The sequence below is a fragment of the Acinonyx jubatus genome, chromosome C2 (assembly GCF_027475565.1).
Source record: "Acinonyx jubatus isolate Ajub_Pintada_27869175 chromosome C2, VMU_Ajub_asm_v1.0, whole genome shotgun sequence".
Lineage (NCBI taxonomy): Eukaryota > Metazoa > Chordata > Mammalia > Carnivora > Felidae > Acinonyx > Acinonyx jubatus.
This window is the reverse complement of record NC_069384.1, coordinates 144121179-144137794: the sequence shown is the minus strand read 5'-3', so window position 1 is coordinate 144137794 and position 16616 is coordinate 144121179. Positions and strand designations below refer to the sequence as shown.

General features: G+C 39.8%; 1 long non-coding RNA gene across 1 annotated transcript; it reads left to right on the top strand.

Annotated features, from left to right (window-relative positions):
- The first annotated feature begins 1027 nt into the window (after positions 1–1027).
- Positions 1028–15890, top strand: LOC128315319 (uncharacterized). Its single transcript, XR_008298039.1, has 3 exons — positions 1028–1506; positions 13692–13825; positions 15761–15890. It is a non-coding gene; the product is annotated as an uncharacterized LOC128315319 (long non-coding RNA).
- The last annotated feature ends 726 nt before the right edge of the window (positions 15891–16616 follow it).

The window sequence follows — 16616 nt, the reverse complement described above, 5'->3', positions numbered from 1 at the left end:
AAGGAAGATGTGACCACTGAGGAGGCAGTGTTATGGCTAACTGGGACCTCTCAGTATTTGTGCAACTTCTTGTGACTCTATAATTATTTCCAGATAAAAACTTAAAAATAAAGATCCTGATGCAAACTTCTTTACAAATAAGGATGACCCTGTGACCCAACTTTGACCAATGGGAAAAAGCAGAATTGCATAGATAGTGGTCCTGGGTAGGCTATTTTGTCATATTTAAAGGGGGCAGACTACTGCCTATGTTTTCACCTTTGTTTTTTTTATCCTTCTTCCTGCATGGAACACACACATGGGTCCAGATATATACATATAAAGTAGAAAGTTTGCATATGCAGGTGAACTAGAAAATTAGAAGGAACTTGGGTTCTTTACTCTGCTCTCCCAGGAAAACTACTTTGGGGTTTGGTATCATGTGAGAAAAAGAAACCCCATTGTGTTTAAGACTGGGTAGTAGAGTTTATGTTTTTTGATGTTGCACGTAATGCTAAATGATACCTTCTTCTTTGTTCCAAATGCAACCATGGCCACCAAAAGTATGAGTGCCAGTGGACTTTTATGTCATCATCCTCCGAAGAACTTTGGAAAATGCCCTGAAAGTTCTGTGTTCTTATAACCGTTTATTCATGAGCTATCGGTATGCCTTTGGACAAGAAGTCCATTCTCTCTAAGATGAGAGAGTTGGACTTAAGAACACCGAATGCTCGTTTGTATAACTAAAGAAAAACCTTGAACCAGGAAATGCATAATGATGGAATCTAGGGACATGTTAAATCAGTACCTAGTAATCAAAGAGTATTGGTGGAGTAAATAATGTAAGAAATAAATGGATATTGGAAGGAAGGAGGCAGATTAAATCGTTTTCCACTACTTAGACTCCTTTTCTTTGTGAAAGAATAATCACTCCTGCTTATTCTCATACATCTGGTTGGGCTTCCTGGAAGAAGAGTAAACATGTTGTTTCATTGACTTTAGGCTTGGCCGTATGACATGCTTTGGCCAGCGGAATGTGAGAGGATGTGATGTATATCACGTTCACACAAACTTTCGGAGGCAACGCAGATTTTCTTCAGAGTTCTTGCTCTTCTGTGCTATGAACACAGCCTTGGCTCACATAGTAACTCTCTTCCTTTCTACATTACTGGATGAAAAAAAAATCATGGAACACACATACAGCCTAGCGGCAGTCTATCCACAGCTGAGCAAGGACTAAACCTTTGTTTTTGGAAGCCACTCAGATCACAGTCTTTGTTGCTACAGCCAAGCGGACTAATACGGAGAGGAACCTAAAAGTCTTTAACAAGAAGCAGTCCATGGATGTAGCCGCAAAAGAGCAAAAGCTATAATCTAAGGAGGAGATTGTGATTAGAAGCCCGGAAATAGAGTCAGGCACCAAGGAATGGGAACTTGGGCTTCGTTTGGTAAATTCTCTAAATTCTGCCAAACATTCTATTTTCTACTATATGATACACTGGTTACAAGCAGGAGATCTGAAGCCAGGTACGTGCATTCTAATCGCAGTTTTTCCGTTTGCAAATTGTGTGTCCTTGGTTAGGTGACATAGTGTCGTCTCTAAAACAGGGTAACAAACAGGATTTAACTCATTGGCTGGTATACAAGGAGGATTAAATGTACTCATACACAGCACTTCAAACAAGCGTTTTGTCTATATTATATACTCAATTGTTAGCTACTATTCGTATAAGAGGGTTTCTTCCCTCCATTATGCCACATTACTCTACTTTTGGCTAAGATAATAAGAAAACTACCAGAACTGTGAACATAAACACTGACCAATGGATAGAGATCTAGAAGGAATTAGGGCAAGACAAATGAAAATCAGAAAAATAAATCCAATGAGAAATGCTTTATCTATCTATCATCTATCTATTCTTCCTTTCTATTTCTCTGTGAATTGGTCTCTAAAGAAAAAAATAGATATATTTACCAAAGACAAGGCAGATTTTAAAATGGTTTTGCATTTTTACCTGATGTGTCATTTTATTAAGTTAGAAAATTGTAAGCCTACACAAAACTGGAGAGAAACGTACAGAACTCCCACGTATCTATCACTTAAGTATAACATTTATCTACAATGACCATTCTTATTACAATGCCCTCTCTTCCCCTGCCCCGCTAGATTGTGAAGAAAATCCCAGATGTCATAGCATTCGGTTGAATAACTTTGAAAAATCACTTACAATTATCTTTTTCTAATAAAAGATAGCATGTTTGGACTCTTAGAGTATTCTCATTAGGAGTTACATAGCATCAGAAAATTAGAGTATGATAATTAACCAGTGGGTGGTGTCGCAGCTTGTTAAGATATAAAGTGTAGGCTGTGATCATGGTCTAGACCCAAGACACTGCCACACATGCTTCCCACATGGCTTCAGGGCTCTTCTTGGGAGTGCAGTGGCATGAGAGAGATTTTTGAGAGTGGCACTTTAGAAAACCTTAAGAACAAATCAATGCAAAATATCAATTCACTTTATTTCAATATATATTTAAAGACCACCAAGTATACAATACGCTTTCATATTTAGGAAAATAGGTGACTTCAAGATGGGCCCTACCTTTAGTGAGGATTAGTCACATCTATAATGAATTATAACCCAAGGCAGTTCGAAGTCTTGTAGTGTAGCATTCCAAACCAAAGGCTCTACTGTCACAGATGGAGTGCAAATAATCTGAATTCGGGGAGATGAGGCAAAGAGAGACAGTTTCATAGAGGAAGCAATTTATGAATTTAGCTTTTAAAAAATGAGTGGCATTTTGACAGGTGAGCTAGGACGTGGGTGGGTAAAAGCCTAAAAAAATAAAAAAAATAGAAAAGAAAGAAAGAATGAAAGAAAGAAAGAAAGAAAGGGAAAAAGCAAGCAAGCAAGCAATTTTAAAAGTGCGAAAATTTGTATGGAAACCAACTTGACAATAAACTTCATATATTGAAAAAAAATAAAAAAATAAAATTACCAACTTAAAAAATGAAAATAAAATAAAATAAAATAAAAAGTGTGAAAATATACACATCTTTAACCCAGAAATCAGTGATGTTTTGGGTCCCAATTCTGGAACCTTCTGTCCAATGTTATATAAGTCCAATCAGTGTCCTCGAAACCTGTTTTTTAATAGATGCCATTTTCTGACGTAACACATTCTCTGCGTACTGATGAAATTTAATAGGCAAATCAAATGACGTAACATTTATATTCATTTTAAACATTCCCATAAAACTAGACTCAGCAAACTATAACCCTTGGGCCAAATCTGACCCATGCCTGTTTTTGTAGATAAAGTTTCATTGGAACATAGTGATACCCATTTGTTCAGTATTCTCTATAGCGTATGGTGTTACAATCATAGACTTGGGTGCTTCCAAAGGACCGTCTGACCTGCCAACCCTAACAGATTTACTGAGTATCAGGCGAGGGTGAGCTGAGTAAGGTATTTATAGTGCAAAACTTAAGTAGACACTCATGCTCAGGAGTGCCCGCATGACCGCGAGAGTGACAGCTTCTTTACATTTTATGCCTTAGATGCCTCACTTGCCTTACCCTAATCCTGGCTCTGTATTTACTACCTGGCTCTCTCTAGAAATGTTCTTCTAAACCTTGCTATAAAATAAAAGGATTTATAGCAGATTATATTCATAAATCATTTAGCAGTGTTCCTGGGATGGATGAAGTCTGTTCATTCTCCAATGGATGAGAAGGGTGGGAAGTGATGGATTTAACGTTCATTAATTATCATTCTTTATTATCCATTATTTATAGCAATGTGTCACTGAAGGGTACCAGAATATGCCACCCGAAATTAGGCCACTTTGGCATAAGAGTATTTTGAGCTAAAGGCAATTAAGAGCCAACAGACACAGGGAAAGCTCTTCACCTCCCACTAACTGCCTAAAAATAAAGTATAAATTTCCCCTTTATGAGGAAATTTACATTTCTAAAGGAAATTTCCATTTGTGTAGATGTGTCTGTATCAGGAAGAGAGACAACTTTTGTCTTCTCAGAGACTCTAATCTGCATAGCAAGACAACCCTTATTTATCATACATTTCTTCCCCCTCATCTTCCCAGAACTTGCCTCCCCTGCCCAGAAGCCCTTTGTTTAGCCTAAGATGGTATATAAGCCTAAGTCTTCTAGCTGCCTCCTAGAGCCACATTTTCTCCTTTGTGAAGTCTGGGGTGTATGTACGTAATTATGACTGTTTTTTCTCTTGCTCGTCTGTCTTTTATCAGTTTGATTTGCAGGCCCCATCCACAGAATCTAGGAAGGTAGAGGTGAGAGGGTTCAGGGCAAGTCTCCCCAAAATGTGCCACTTTGGCAGGTGGACTATTTTGAGCTAAAGGCAATTGAGGCCCTGTGGACTCAAGAGAAACCTTGTGTCTCCTTTAACTACCTAGAAGAATCTAAATGGAAGAATCTTTCCCAGAATTAGAATTATTACCAGAGATCAAGTGTATCTGAGTGATCCATCTGTGTGGGAGAGCCAACATCTAATTACCAAACATCTGCTTTTCTTATTGCCCTATGAACAGCCCTCCTCCGTTTGAAACCCCAAGCCCCTAGCTCATTCCTTTCACTTAGGGTGGCATATATACTTCGTGTTATTTTCTGTCTTTGAACTTCTTGTGTATATGGGGTTCCCATACATAGAAAGTTAAATTCAATTTTCGGTTAATGTATCTCATGTCAACTTAATTCTTAGACCAGCCAGAAGAATCTTTGAAAGGTAGAGGAAAATTTTTCCTCCCCAATAGAAGAAAAAAGATTTTTCTTCCCCTATGTCATTAAATAGAAATGCTAGTTCACCATTTCTGCAAAGTATCCTGGGGCCAGGACTGGTGATTCTAGCATGAATGATCCAGTCAAATAGGATTTATTTGTTGGTCTTTTCCCTTTCCTGTTTATCTTACATATGGTTTTCTTTTCCAGATATTTCCCCGATGCTCGTGTTGTTTTAAACTTCAGGTTAGATATACAGCTTTGAATTGTATACATTTTAAATCAGTGTGTGCATGGAGTTTAATAAAATTACTCTCATAAAATGGAAGTAATAAATTTTTTTTGTTTTTACAAATTAATAGAACCAAACAACAGAAGATTGGTCAGAATAAGTGAAAGCTGAAATAGAATAAGAATGCCTCTTACCCCTTCATCCTCTGCTGATTTTTCTCCACTTCTGCAAGCTGCTCTAAATAGCATTGTGAATATGCTCGAATTACCAGGTTTCCAGGGCTTCTAGTGGAGCATTTTCTTATGTGAACCCTATTGCCACATCAGTGAGGGCATTCCTTTCAGAGAAAATTACTTTGGATTTTCATGTAAATTTTTTTATCCATCTTCTTGTAGCTCTTGACCATGTAAACGATTTCAAGTTGTGTAGCCTGAGAGCATCATATCACTAATGCCACCAACGATGGACAGAACCAGGGACCCAGCTATAATGAGGATAAGTTGTAAGGTTTTTAAATTTCTTTCTATAGGAATACAGAGCTACTTAGTTAAGAAATGAATACTGTTGGATAGATATAAAATATTATATAATGAAAGAAGTCACTGAGTCAACATTACAGTCTAACCAAAACGATTGCAAGTGGTGGAAATGCCAAGTTGCATTTAGGGCTTTCAAAGCATTCCAGAGTGAAAAACAGGGTTTTTTTTTTAAACAGCTGTGCAAAAAAGTAAATATCAAAGCGGAGGTAAACAGAACAAATGTCTTGATTCTCCCGGTAAACTTAGAGATCATAAATTTTTAATAAGTTTAATCAATATGGACTACTAGAAATTAGTATTCCACATGCAAGCGTGGAAAATTGAATACGTAACGTTTACCCAAGGTCAAAATAAAAAGCTTAGGAAAGGTGGTAGTGTGCTCTGCTTAAAGGACAGAGAAGTCAAGGCACAGAAAAACCAAAGGGTGGTTGAAACTAGGAAAAATATACATCGTCCGTTGTCACCATTCATAACAGACTTTTTGCAGCTCAGAAATCCCGCTGAGCAAGGTCCCTAGAAATTCAAATCGGGGACGAATGATTGGATATTGTTTATACATCCCACAAGCCTCAGGAAGAAAACCACCCTTCCCATCCTCTCCAAAGGGCCCCCGCTCCATACTCCATCAAGTGGTACACAATAGGGTACTTATGTGGTGTTTAGTCCTTCCTCAAAAGAACCTGGCATCAATCTCAGTGGGAGACAGGATATCAGAATAAATAGGTCATTGTTCCGTTCCATCAGGGCGATTCTGGTGTTCCTGTTGCTTGACAAAGACACCAGTGCCGGGAAGTGCGGCTGATTGTTTCATGGAACTCACATTTTAACGTTCTCCTCACTTGCTTCTTTGGAGTAGTTCCTCTGCTACAGGCCCATCTGGGGAAAAGGTCTTGATAGCCAAGCCACTGGGAGGTAGCTCTTTCTTTTGTGCCGCTTCTCCTGTTCACCATCTGTTACTAATTACTTAGTAGTTCCATTTGCTGGGCGTTTTAGAAATGGAAAAGGGCGCAGGCAGCCTCAGGTCTGGGTTGGGGAAGGTCTTGTGTTTAAAGGTGGAACGAGAAAGCCTTGTGATCAGTCCCAGGAGACCTGTAGAAGTCAGATCCTGGCTTGATGCTATTTCTTCTTTTCATGGTAATGAGAACACATTGTAGCCGCTCTCCTCTGTGTGATTTGATAGGAACCAACTGGATTTAGGAATTTTGGAAACGTGCCTCTGTTAGTTTGCTAGGGCAGCCATAAGAAAGTACCGCAGACTGGGGGTGGGGGCTTAGGCAGCAGAAATGTATTTTTTCACAGTTCTGGAGGCTGGAAGTCTAAGGTCAAGGCGTCAGCAGGTTTGGTTTCCTCCGAGGCCCCTTTCCATGGCTTCTTGGTGGCCATCTTCCCCTGTGTCATCACATAATCTTTCTTCTGTGTGTCTGTGTCCTAATCTCCTCTTCTAAGAACACCAGTCATATTGGAATAGGACCCACCCTCATGACCTCACTGAACTGTAATCATCTTTTTAAAGACCCTGTCTCCAAACAGTCACATTCTGATGCACTGGGGGATAGGGCTTCATCATATAAATTTGGGGGGGTCCTACATCGCTCAGCCTATAACAATGCCTTTTGCACTCCTTACTGGCAGCAAATCTTCTTTTGGCTTAGGATTGGATAAGAAAGTATCTGGTTTATAAATCTCACCTCGGCTGCCGAGGGCCCACCTCATACAAGAGAAATGTCTTTTGACTACTCAGATTAGGACAGCAGCAGGCTCTCTCCTCCTGGCTCTAACATGGAGTTTTCCTAAGTTTCCTCAGAATGGAGTGAGGGCTGAAGGGTAGATCTCTCTGTCAAATGCTGATGAGAAGAAATAAGTTTAACTGAAAAAGTAGAAAAACTTGGCACATGATTTACTGTATTATGTGTACCTTACTTTTTTGTAAGGGGAGGAGCAGGAGAGAGGGGGAGAGAGAGAGAGAGAGAGAGAGAGAGAGAGAAAGAAAGAGATAGAGAATCCTACGTAGGTTAAATGCTGATGCGGACTTGATCCCATGACCCCAGGGACCCCATGACCCCAATGCAGGACTTGATCCCACGACCCCAGGATCATGACCTGAGCTGAAATCAACAGGTGGCAGCTAAAACCAATTGAGCCATCCAGGCGCCCCTGGACTTGACTTTTTTGACATAATTATTTTCTATTTCTCCCCCCCATGTGAGTTTTCCTTTTCATCTTTCTTTTGATGGCAATTTAGAAATATTTTATTGCACCTCTATCTTTTATTACGTCATCTAAATCTAATCAAGGCAGCAACTTTTATCAAAATTTGTTTCTCTATTACTACTGTTTATCAAAACCTGCCTTTATTTAAATTTTTCTTAATGTTTATTTTTTTGAGAGGGAGAGAGAGAGAGAGAGAGAGAGCACAAGCAGGAAGGGGGCAGAGAACGAGGGAGACATAGAATCCGAAGCAGGCTTCAGGCTCTGAGCTGTGAGCACAGAGCCCAATGTGGGGCTCAAACCCAAGAACCATGAGATCACGACCTGACCCGAAGTCGGATGCTTAACCGACTGAGCCACCCATGCACCCCAAAACCTGCCTTCATTTTAATGATCACTATTAGTATCCCTTGAATACTAAAAATATTTAAAATAACCCTTTCATGTTTATATATATCAAGTGTTAATCTAATTTTCCGTTAATCTAAATAATTTTATTTAAAAATTTTAAGTCTGTAAATTTGAAACAAACTTAGAATATCAACAACTAGAAGTATAACACGACAGCAAACAAGTAGCAGTAAGGTATCTGAGCTAAAACTATTGTTGGTGATTAATCCTGATCTGGTAGAAGCCAGATAGAATAAATTGCCATTCTCTTACAAAGGCACACAGCTTTCTCTCTCTTGATGCTGCACTTGGTGGCTGGAGAAGTCACCTTCCACTGTCAGACTGAGATGGCTCTGTAAGAGCCACCTGGAGGAGGAACAAGATGTGGCCAAGACAGAAGTTGAGGAATTTAGGTCATTTCTTTCCAATGACTTGAGGAACAATGGCAATCTCTCTAAAACATAAATGTGATAACTGGATACAAATCAGTGCCATGTGGTGGACAGCACGTCCCAGTCTTTAAGACTCTGTTAAAGATACAATCATCTTTTCCTCTCACAATAGCCTTGTGACAGCGGGCAGTGTGTCCCCTGAGTTCTAAGTCACAGGGAGGTCACGAGGTGTCTAATCTTCATTTGAGATGAGGAAACTGAAACTCTGAGAAAAAAAAAAAAGACAATGATTTCCTCATCTGTTAGTCAGAAAGCTCATTGGGAAGTTTATGTATTGGTGGCAGCTTTGTGGGATATACTTATAGTCTCGGATGGAGTTACACGGTTTTTTATCGCACGGCCACAATAGACAGACACAAGCCTTTCCTTGAGAATAGTAAGTAAATCCAGGGTTACATAAATCTTTCCACTTTACAGATTTTTTAAAAATTTCTTTTATCAGAGTCTGTTGTATCTACTTTTATAAAGTTGTAATACTTTCATGGTGTCCAATAACTTGGACACCTGAGGATTATACACATATGTAAACAAAATTGGAATCAGGCTAAATATATTTGTTCTTACAAATAGAATGTTGTAAGGACTTCTCACAATTTCTAAATGGATTGTACAATCTTTTTTTTTTTTAATTTTTTTAACGTTTATTTATTTTTGAGACGGAGAGAGACAGAGCATGAACAGGGGAGGGTCAGAGAGAGGGAGACACAGAATCTGAAACAGGCTCCAGGCTCTGAGCTGTCAGCACAGAGCCCGACACAGGGCTCGAGCTCACGGACCGCGAGATCATGACCTGAGCCGAAGTCGGCCGCTTAACCAACTGAGCCACCCAGGTGCCCCTGGATTGTCCAATCTTAATGTGCATGATTTACATTTTTTTAAACCTTGTGATACTAGTTAGACAAAGACAAATACCGTATGATTTCATTCATATGTGGAATTTAAGACACAAAACAAATGAGGAAAGGAGAGAGAGAGAGAGAGAGAGAGGGAGAGAGAAAACAAGAAACAGAGTGTTAACTCTAGAAAACTGGTGGTTACCAGAGGGAAGTTGGGGGGATGGGTGAAATAGGTGATGGGAATTAAAGAGCACATGTATCATGATGAGCACTGAGTAAGGGATAGAACTGATGAATCACTATATCGTACGCCTGAAATGAATACGACACTGTATGTTAACTGGAATTAAAATAAAACACTTAATAAAAAAAAAAAAAGCATGCTATTTATCCTTGAACCAAACTGACTAAAAAAGTCTTTGGAGGGAAGGCACTATTTCTTGACACCTTCTACTCTTTTATTGGCTACTTTTTACTGAGTTAATCAGATAAGTGAGTGGAAGAAAAGCATTTTAGAAATGGGACACGGGATAAATAGATTTTGAAGGATGGGAGGTAGTGAGAAGTACAGAATCTAGTGGGTCGAATGTAGTGGGTCTTCTGTATAGTTAGGAGACATCTACAGCAATAATCAATCAGTGTTATTTATGGAAAAAATCTGTAGCATTCATTGCTCTAACAATAATCTGAAGCCTATTGGGCTTAGAACCTGTGATGGCCAAGTCTACCAGGCAATGTAGTGCAGGTGTGGACAATTTTCATCACACAGCACTGGCATGTGGGGAAAGGAAAGAACTTCAAGAGGAGGCAAACAAGTACCAAAGAGCAAGCATGGAAAACATCCTAGGGGTGACTGGGTGGCTCAGTCGGTTAAGCATCTGACTTCGGCTCAGGTCATGATCTTGCAGTTCATGAGTTCCGGCCCTGCGTCGGGCTCTGTGCTGACCACTCACAGCCTGGAGCCTGCTTCAGATTCTGCGTCTCCCTCTCTCTCTGCCCCTCCCCTGCTCACAGTCTGTCTTGCTCTGTCTCTCAATAATAAATAAACATTAAAAAATTTAAAAAAAGAAAAGAAAGAAACCATCCTATGACTGCTTCTGACTTGACCATGGCCAAGCCCTGAGACTTTATGAGACATGAACTTCTCTGCTCCTTTAAGATGCTAGGGACTGAACACAACACAACCACATCTCCCTAAACTAGTCATTTGCTTTTCCATCACTCTCTGACCTCAACACCAAAGCCTCCTTACAATGGGACTGTGTTATCGGTACTTTTCATTTAACAAGTCACTCTATGATATTTCTTCATGAGGTGTCAATTTAGCCTAAGTTTACCTATTCTCAAATTATATCCTACCACCGATTCCCACTAAATTCAATCAAATATAATAAATAGGCATATTTCCCATATATTCCAGAAGAAATTTTTTTCCCACCAAACTCCAAACATCATTTGGGTAAACACTTAGTGTACCACCATGTCATAGCATTTCAGTTTTAAGGCTTAAATCTTTTAATCATGTGCTTAAAGTAAATGGAAAATGGGTCATAGGATCCATTAATCTCATTTTATTTTGTTTTGCTCTTCTAGCACATTCTAAATTTTCATATGTGACAGCCATTAATATTACATTTTAATTGAATCTCACTTTTACTTCCCTTTTTATACTCAGTATTAGTGATTTAAAAAAAAAATCATTTGAATTCATTTGTCCTGGCATCCAAAAGTAGGACATTTCAGCTCTCGTAATAATTGCATACAAAAGAGATGAAATCATCTGTTGGTTTTAAATGCTTTTAAGTTGAAAATAATTTCCATATGGCTGAATTAGGCATGATCTCCACAATCATAAAGATCCATATGGCTGAAATTATGTATACATGCCTTTAGATAAAGTGGAGAGATATGAAAATTTTTACCACCAACAGCATATAAATTAGCAAGGATGGATCACTTTTCCAGAGCATCTAAAATCGAAATGCCAGTAACGAAGACATTAGCGATCAAGATTTGGGTTTAAAAGTAAAACTAAAAACATCTATAATTATCAGCACTTACTATGTGCTCGATACTGTATTAAGTGCTTTATACAGATCATCAAATCAGGGGTTGGCAAACGTCCGCTGTGGGGAGCCTTTTAGACTGTGGGAGCCATATAGTCTCTGTCATAACTACTCAGCTCTGTCATTACAGCACTGATGCAGCCAGAGAGGGTCCTGAACACACGGTAGTGGTAGTGGCTTTGTTTCGATGAGGCTTCATTTACAAAGACAGACAGGGAGCCTAATTTGGCCCGTTGGGCTCTTGTTTGCCAACCTTTGATCTAAATGAATTCTCATAAGTAACGGATGGCTACCTACTGAGGGCATACCTCTAAGCCATTGAAGCTTGCTGACAACGCAATGGAGAAAATTAGAAAACTTCTCCTCCAGCACCTGGATAGGCAGGATCCACGTCTGCAAATAGTCTCCAGGTCCACATCTTTGGGAGTGTCAGAATTTCTCCGCATCCTGGCTCCCCTTGGGGCACTGAGCATAGGCATAAGACTGTGGTCCAGGACCACAGTCTGTGGGGTTATCAGGCATCTGCCACTACTTGGATTTAGGACACTGGTTTACCTATACAAAAAAACCATATGTCTAACAAATCACTTGCGGAAACGCTTTTCCTAGTGAATTAGCAGTGTCTAGACTCAAGGATAGGGAATCATACCATGACACTTATGTCTCCATCGTCAGGCATGCATGATAAGGTCAGCTCTCCTCTCGTCTGCTTCCACAAGGGTGCTTCCTTTGTACTCACCTGACCTCCTCCTCAGGCTTTCTGTCGTAACCTATGGAACCTCATTCCATTTTAAATAAACTCTCCTTCATCCACAGAGTCTCCATAGAATCCCTTTTCTATATGTTCTGTCTTCACTAGGCTTCCTATTTCCATCTGGCCCTTGTCAACTTGTGTGAGGCTACCTTCAGCCCTTGGGCCACATGGGGACCGTCACAGCCTGTGTCTCTGGGATATTGCCTTTACCACATTCTCTTACTCAACTAAGCCATACCATACCAAAAACGGACGGAAAAAAAAAAGTAGAACTGACACTATTTCATTCACTCCTTTATCTTTAACCAGTTACTGTATAGACAACCCTCAAGCCTGTATCACTAGCTGGAATCTTCTGAGCTCCTGAAATTTAAATATAACTCTGTAAAATACATTTTCCATTTGGTTGTTCCACAAGTAGCTCAAGCTTGCTACACTCAAAGATGAGTCCATGACCTTCCGTACAAACGAGTTTTTCCTTAGATTGGTGAATGAAACCACCATCTAGTCTCTTATCAAAATCAGAAACCTGGGGGAGACCTTGACTTTTCCCTTGACATGAAGCTGGTCCTGTAAGATCTAATTCTCTGACCTCTCCTGTAGCTATTTCTAAGTGGTTCCCAATATTTGTCCCCCAAAATCTTCCTTTTTCCTACTTAATAATCAGATATTGATAATTAAAATGTTTACTTGGAATAAAGGCTACTTTTTCCCAGACTCATCTGCAGCTAGAGGTAACTATGTTACTAATCTCAGATAAGGAGAGGGAAGCAGAAGTCTCATGTGGGACCGCCAGGAAGGATTCTTAAACAAAGGATGCACTGCCCATTTTTTCCTTCTCTCTTTCCTGGTGTCTGGAATGGAGATATTATTGCCGCTTCTTGAATAGCCATCCTGGACCTTGAAGTGGAATCCACATTTTTGAGGATGGAAAAGCAGCAGGATGGAGGAGTCTTGGTCATGAAAATTTTTTTTCTATGTTTACTTATTTTTGAGACAGAGACAGAGCGCGAGCAGGGTAGGGGCAGAAAGAAAGGGAGACACAGAATCCGAAGCAGGCTCCAGGCTCTGAGCTGTCAGCACAGAGCCCGACACGGGGCTCGAACCCACGAACTCTGAGATCATGACGTGAGCTGAAGTCAGACGCTTAACCAGCTGAGCCATCCAGACGCCCCTGTCGTGGAAGAATTTAAGAATTTGCCTTATCAGCTTCCAGTCTGGGATTGGGAACAAATGGATTCTTTTCACATACCAACAGAAAAAAAGAAGAAAGAAAAAGAAATACTATATACATAATACCAACACACACACACACACACACACACACACATTTATCTTGTTTAAGACACTCTTACTTTGTATTTTTTTTCTCTAACTCACCTCACCAATTCTCCATCTACAAAAACCTTTCTAAAAAGCAAATCTGATCATTTTATTCTTCCCATTACAACCCTTCAGTGATTCTTGTTTGTCTCTAGGATGAAGTCCCAACTCCTTAACAAAGTATAAACCATACTGACTCCTGGCATCTTCCCTTATGGATGCAACCAGTGCAATTGTGATAATAGCTCTTCCTGGGTTGAACTTCTTGTGAAATCTCCTCATAAATCAGGTAAATCTAAAATCAAGGCTAACATTTATTAAACTTATACTATTGTCTAGCTCTAAGAGCTCTCTATAGATTAACTTGTTCAATCATCAAAAGAACTTTGTAAAATAGTATTATTATCCCTACTTTATAACAGAGACACTGAGGCATAGAGAGACAAGTTGAATTTCCCAGTCTTGCCTAATAATGCATACTAGGGCCAGGGTTTAATTCCAAGCAACCTAACTCAGGAGCCTGCTTAACATGCAATATGTCACCCACCAGTGCTATAAAGGCTAATTCTAAAAGCTCCAAAGATTTTCCAGGGCTCCCTCTTTCCTTCCCATAAACTTCCCATATCAGAAGCAGAGGCCTGTGCTGTTCCCATCTTTCCCGAGATCAATTCAGTAAAAGTGGGGAGAGGGGCTGTTTCATGATTCTCTCATTAACTCCTAAGTCATTTGAAGTATGAGCTCACTGAAGTATGGTTCACTTGGATACTTTACATCGTTCTAGGAAATGTCTAGCACTAATTATAATGCGCTCTTATAGTTAATGCCTACTATACAATGCAAATTCATCTATAGTGCATTAACCCCAAGCTTCTAAATATTTTCAGTTTAACTTTTACTTTCCCAAGGTGAACTCAATCATGAAAACCAACAGTTACTAGGAATTTCCTCATCTTGTAGCAAAGTATAACACATGCATTCCAGCTGAATGAAAAGAGAAAATTTGCTCTCTGTAAGTGCTCAGAGAACCAGAAATATTTTAATCGAAGCTTGGAGTTTTGTAATCGTTATATTAGTTTTATGCCTGAGCATACATAAACAAACAAGATTAAGGGCAAATGAAAGAGATTTAAAATTATAGGACATTTTCTAAATGATTTCCTCAGTAATTCTTTGGAAATGTGCAGGACCTATTACTTTCTACTATGGCCAAGTCACAGAACCTTAGACCAGTTCTTAGTGTCAAAAGTTGAAATTCTATCCAATTAACTGGTTACAACATTACTAGAATTACTTCTCACAACATTCTGTGTAAAAATACTTAGAATACACTGGCAAACACTTCTTTGCTATTAAGACATTTCACTGACGTCTGGGGCACCTGGGTGGCTCAGTCCATTCAGTGTCTGACTTTGGCTCAGGTCATGATCTCACAGCTTGTGAGTTTGAGCCCCACATCAGCTCTCTACTATCAGCACTGAACCTGCTTTGGATCTTCTGTCTCCCTCTCTCTCAAAAATAAACAAACATTAAGAAAAAAAAGGGAAACGTATTTCACTGATGCCTTGGCTTTGTCAATGTCTGTTTACTTATTAATAACTGGAATACATTTATTAATACCCAATCTTGTTCCAGAAAGGATTTAAAGCAACTTATTAGGATACATATGAAATAGCAAATAAATGAGGGAAAACGAGTCAGGGAAGTCCAGTAGAAGCAAGGATGAGTCAGGACACAAAAAATCACGCTATGAAGTCATGCATACTTGCTAGAGGTGTGCCAACAGCTTGATTTTAAGTTTCTGCTGGCCGATTAGAAGGAAACTTTATAGGTGGGTGATTCACACTATTAATAATGTTAAAACTATCTAGTTGCTCAAGATGTGAATAAGGTTATTGGATTCCGAAATCAGAATTTTCTCCTATAAGTCTTTACAGAAAGAGAACACACAATGTAATGTCATAAACCTCGTCTCGGTGGTAAACAGACACAAGTTGTACAGAGGACATTCATAAAATATACCATAGCATTGGCTCCCGGCCGCTTGGCAAAGCGCAATCAAGTAGAAGACTTAGTGGGGCCCGTGTGACAGACCATAAGCCCAGGACTCTCTGGGGGCCTGGCCCAAAGAAGTGTAGATCAGAGAATTCATAATAGTACTTCCTAACATTTATACACGCAAGAATAAAAAAAATATGAAAGGTGAATTTCTATGCTTGTTTTGCAGAGATTTTGGGTTGGTTCGTCTGGAGTGGAACCCTCCTCTCCTGAAGTGATTCCAGTGTAGAAGGTAGGGGAAGCCCAATGGAAGGGACAGAGACCAAAAGTGACAGGCAGCATTATTTGATGTAAATTAATGAAGCATCCTTCCACTATGAGAATAATTAATCTGTAACAACTTGTTTTGCAGTAATGTTAATGAAAAATTAGTGGCCTTACCCTACTACGGAGGATGTTCTCCTGGAAAATGGTCTTGTATTTTAACTCTTCTCCACAAAGTGAAAACACCTGCTGCATCAAAAAATGGAGGGAAATAGGAACTCATTCAGGATCACTGAGTGTAGATTTCTTGAAGGTGATATTCCTTAGATGCATGGGTATGGAAAGAGGTCTTCTGGGATATTGAGCACTTTTCAGAAAATGGTGGCTTCATATGGTGGGTGCTACGGCATGGCATCCAGATTCCCACTTCAGGACTGAGACAATTGATCACCCGGCTGCCACGAGTATTTCCTTCTGATGGCTTACAGATAAATGTCTGTAGGCGCTGTCCCCCTTCATCAAGCTTACACCTGTGGGGCAGCCAGTGTCCCACAGTTAGCTGGTGCGGAGGTGCAGGACCTGGACAGCCTGCAGTCCATGCAGCTCTAGAACTCAGTGTGGATCGACTGAGGTCTTTGTTGAACCTGAACCACAGTTCAGCTTCTTCCTCCACCCAATTCTTTGTTCCTCACTCCTTGTATTATGGATCCTTAGGGCATTCTTCCCAAACTTTCTACCTACCCATCTCCATCTGAGATCTCCATCTGCTTCCTGGAGAACCTGACCTGACAGTGGGTTCAGAACTCCCGGGTTTCACCTTA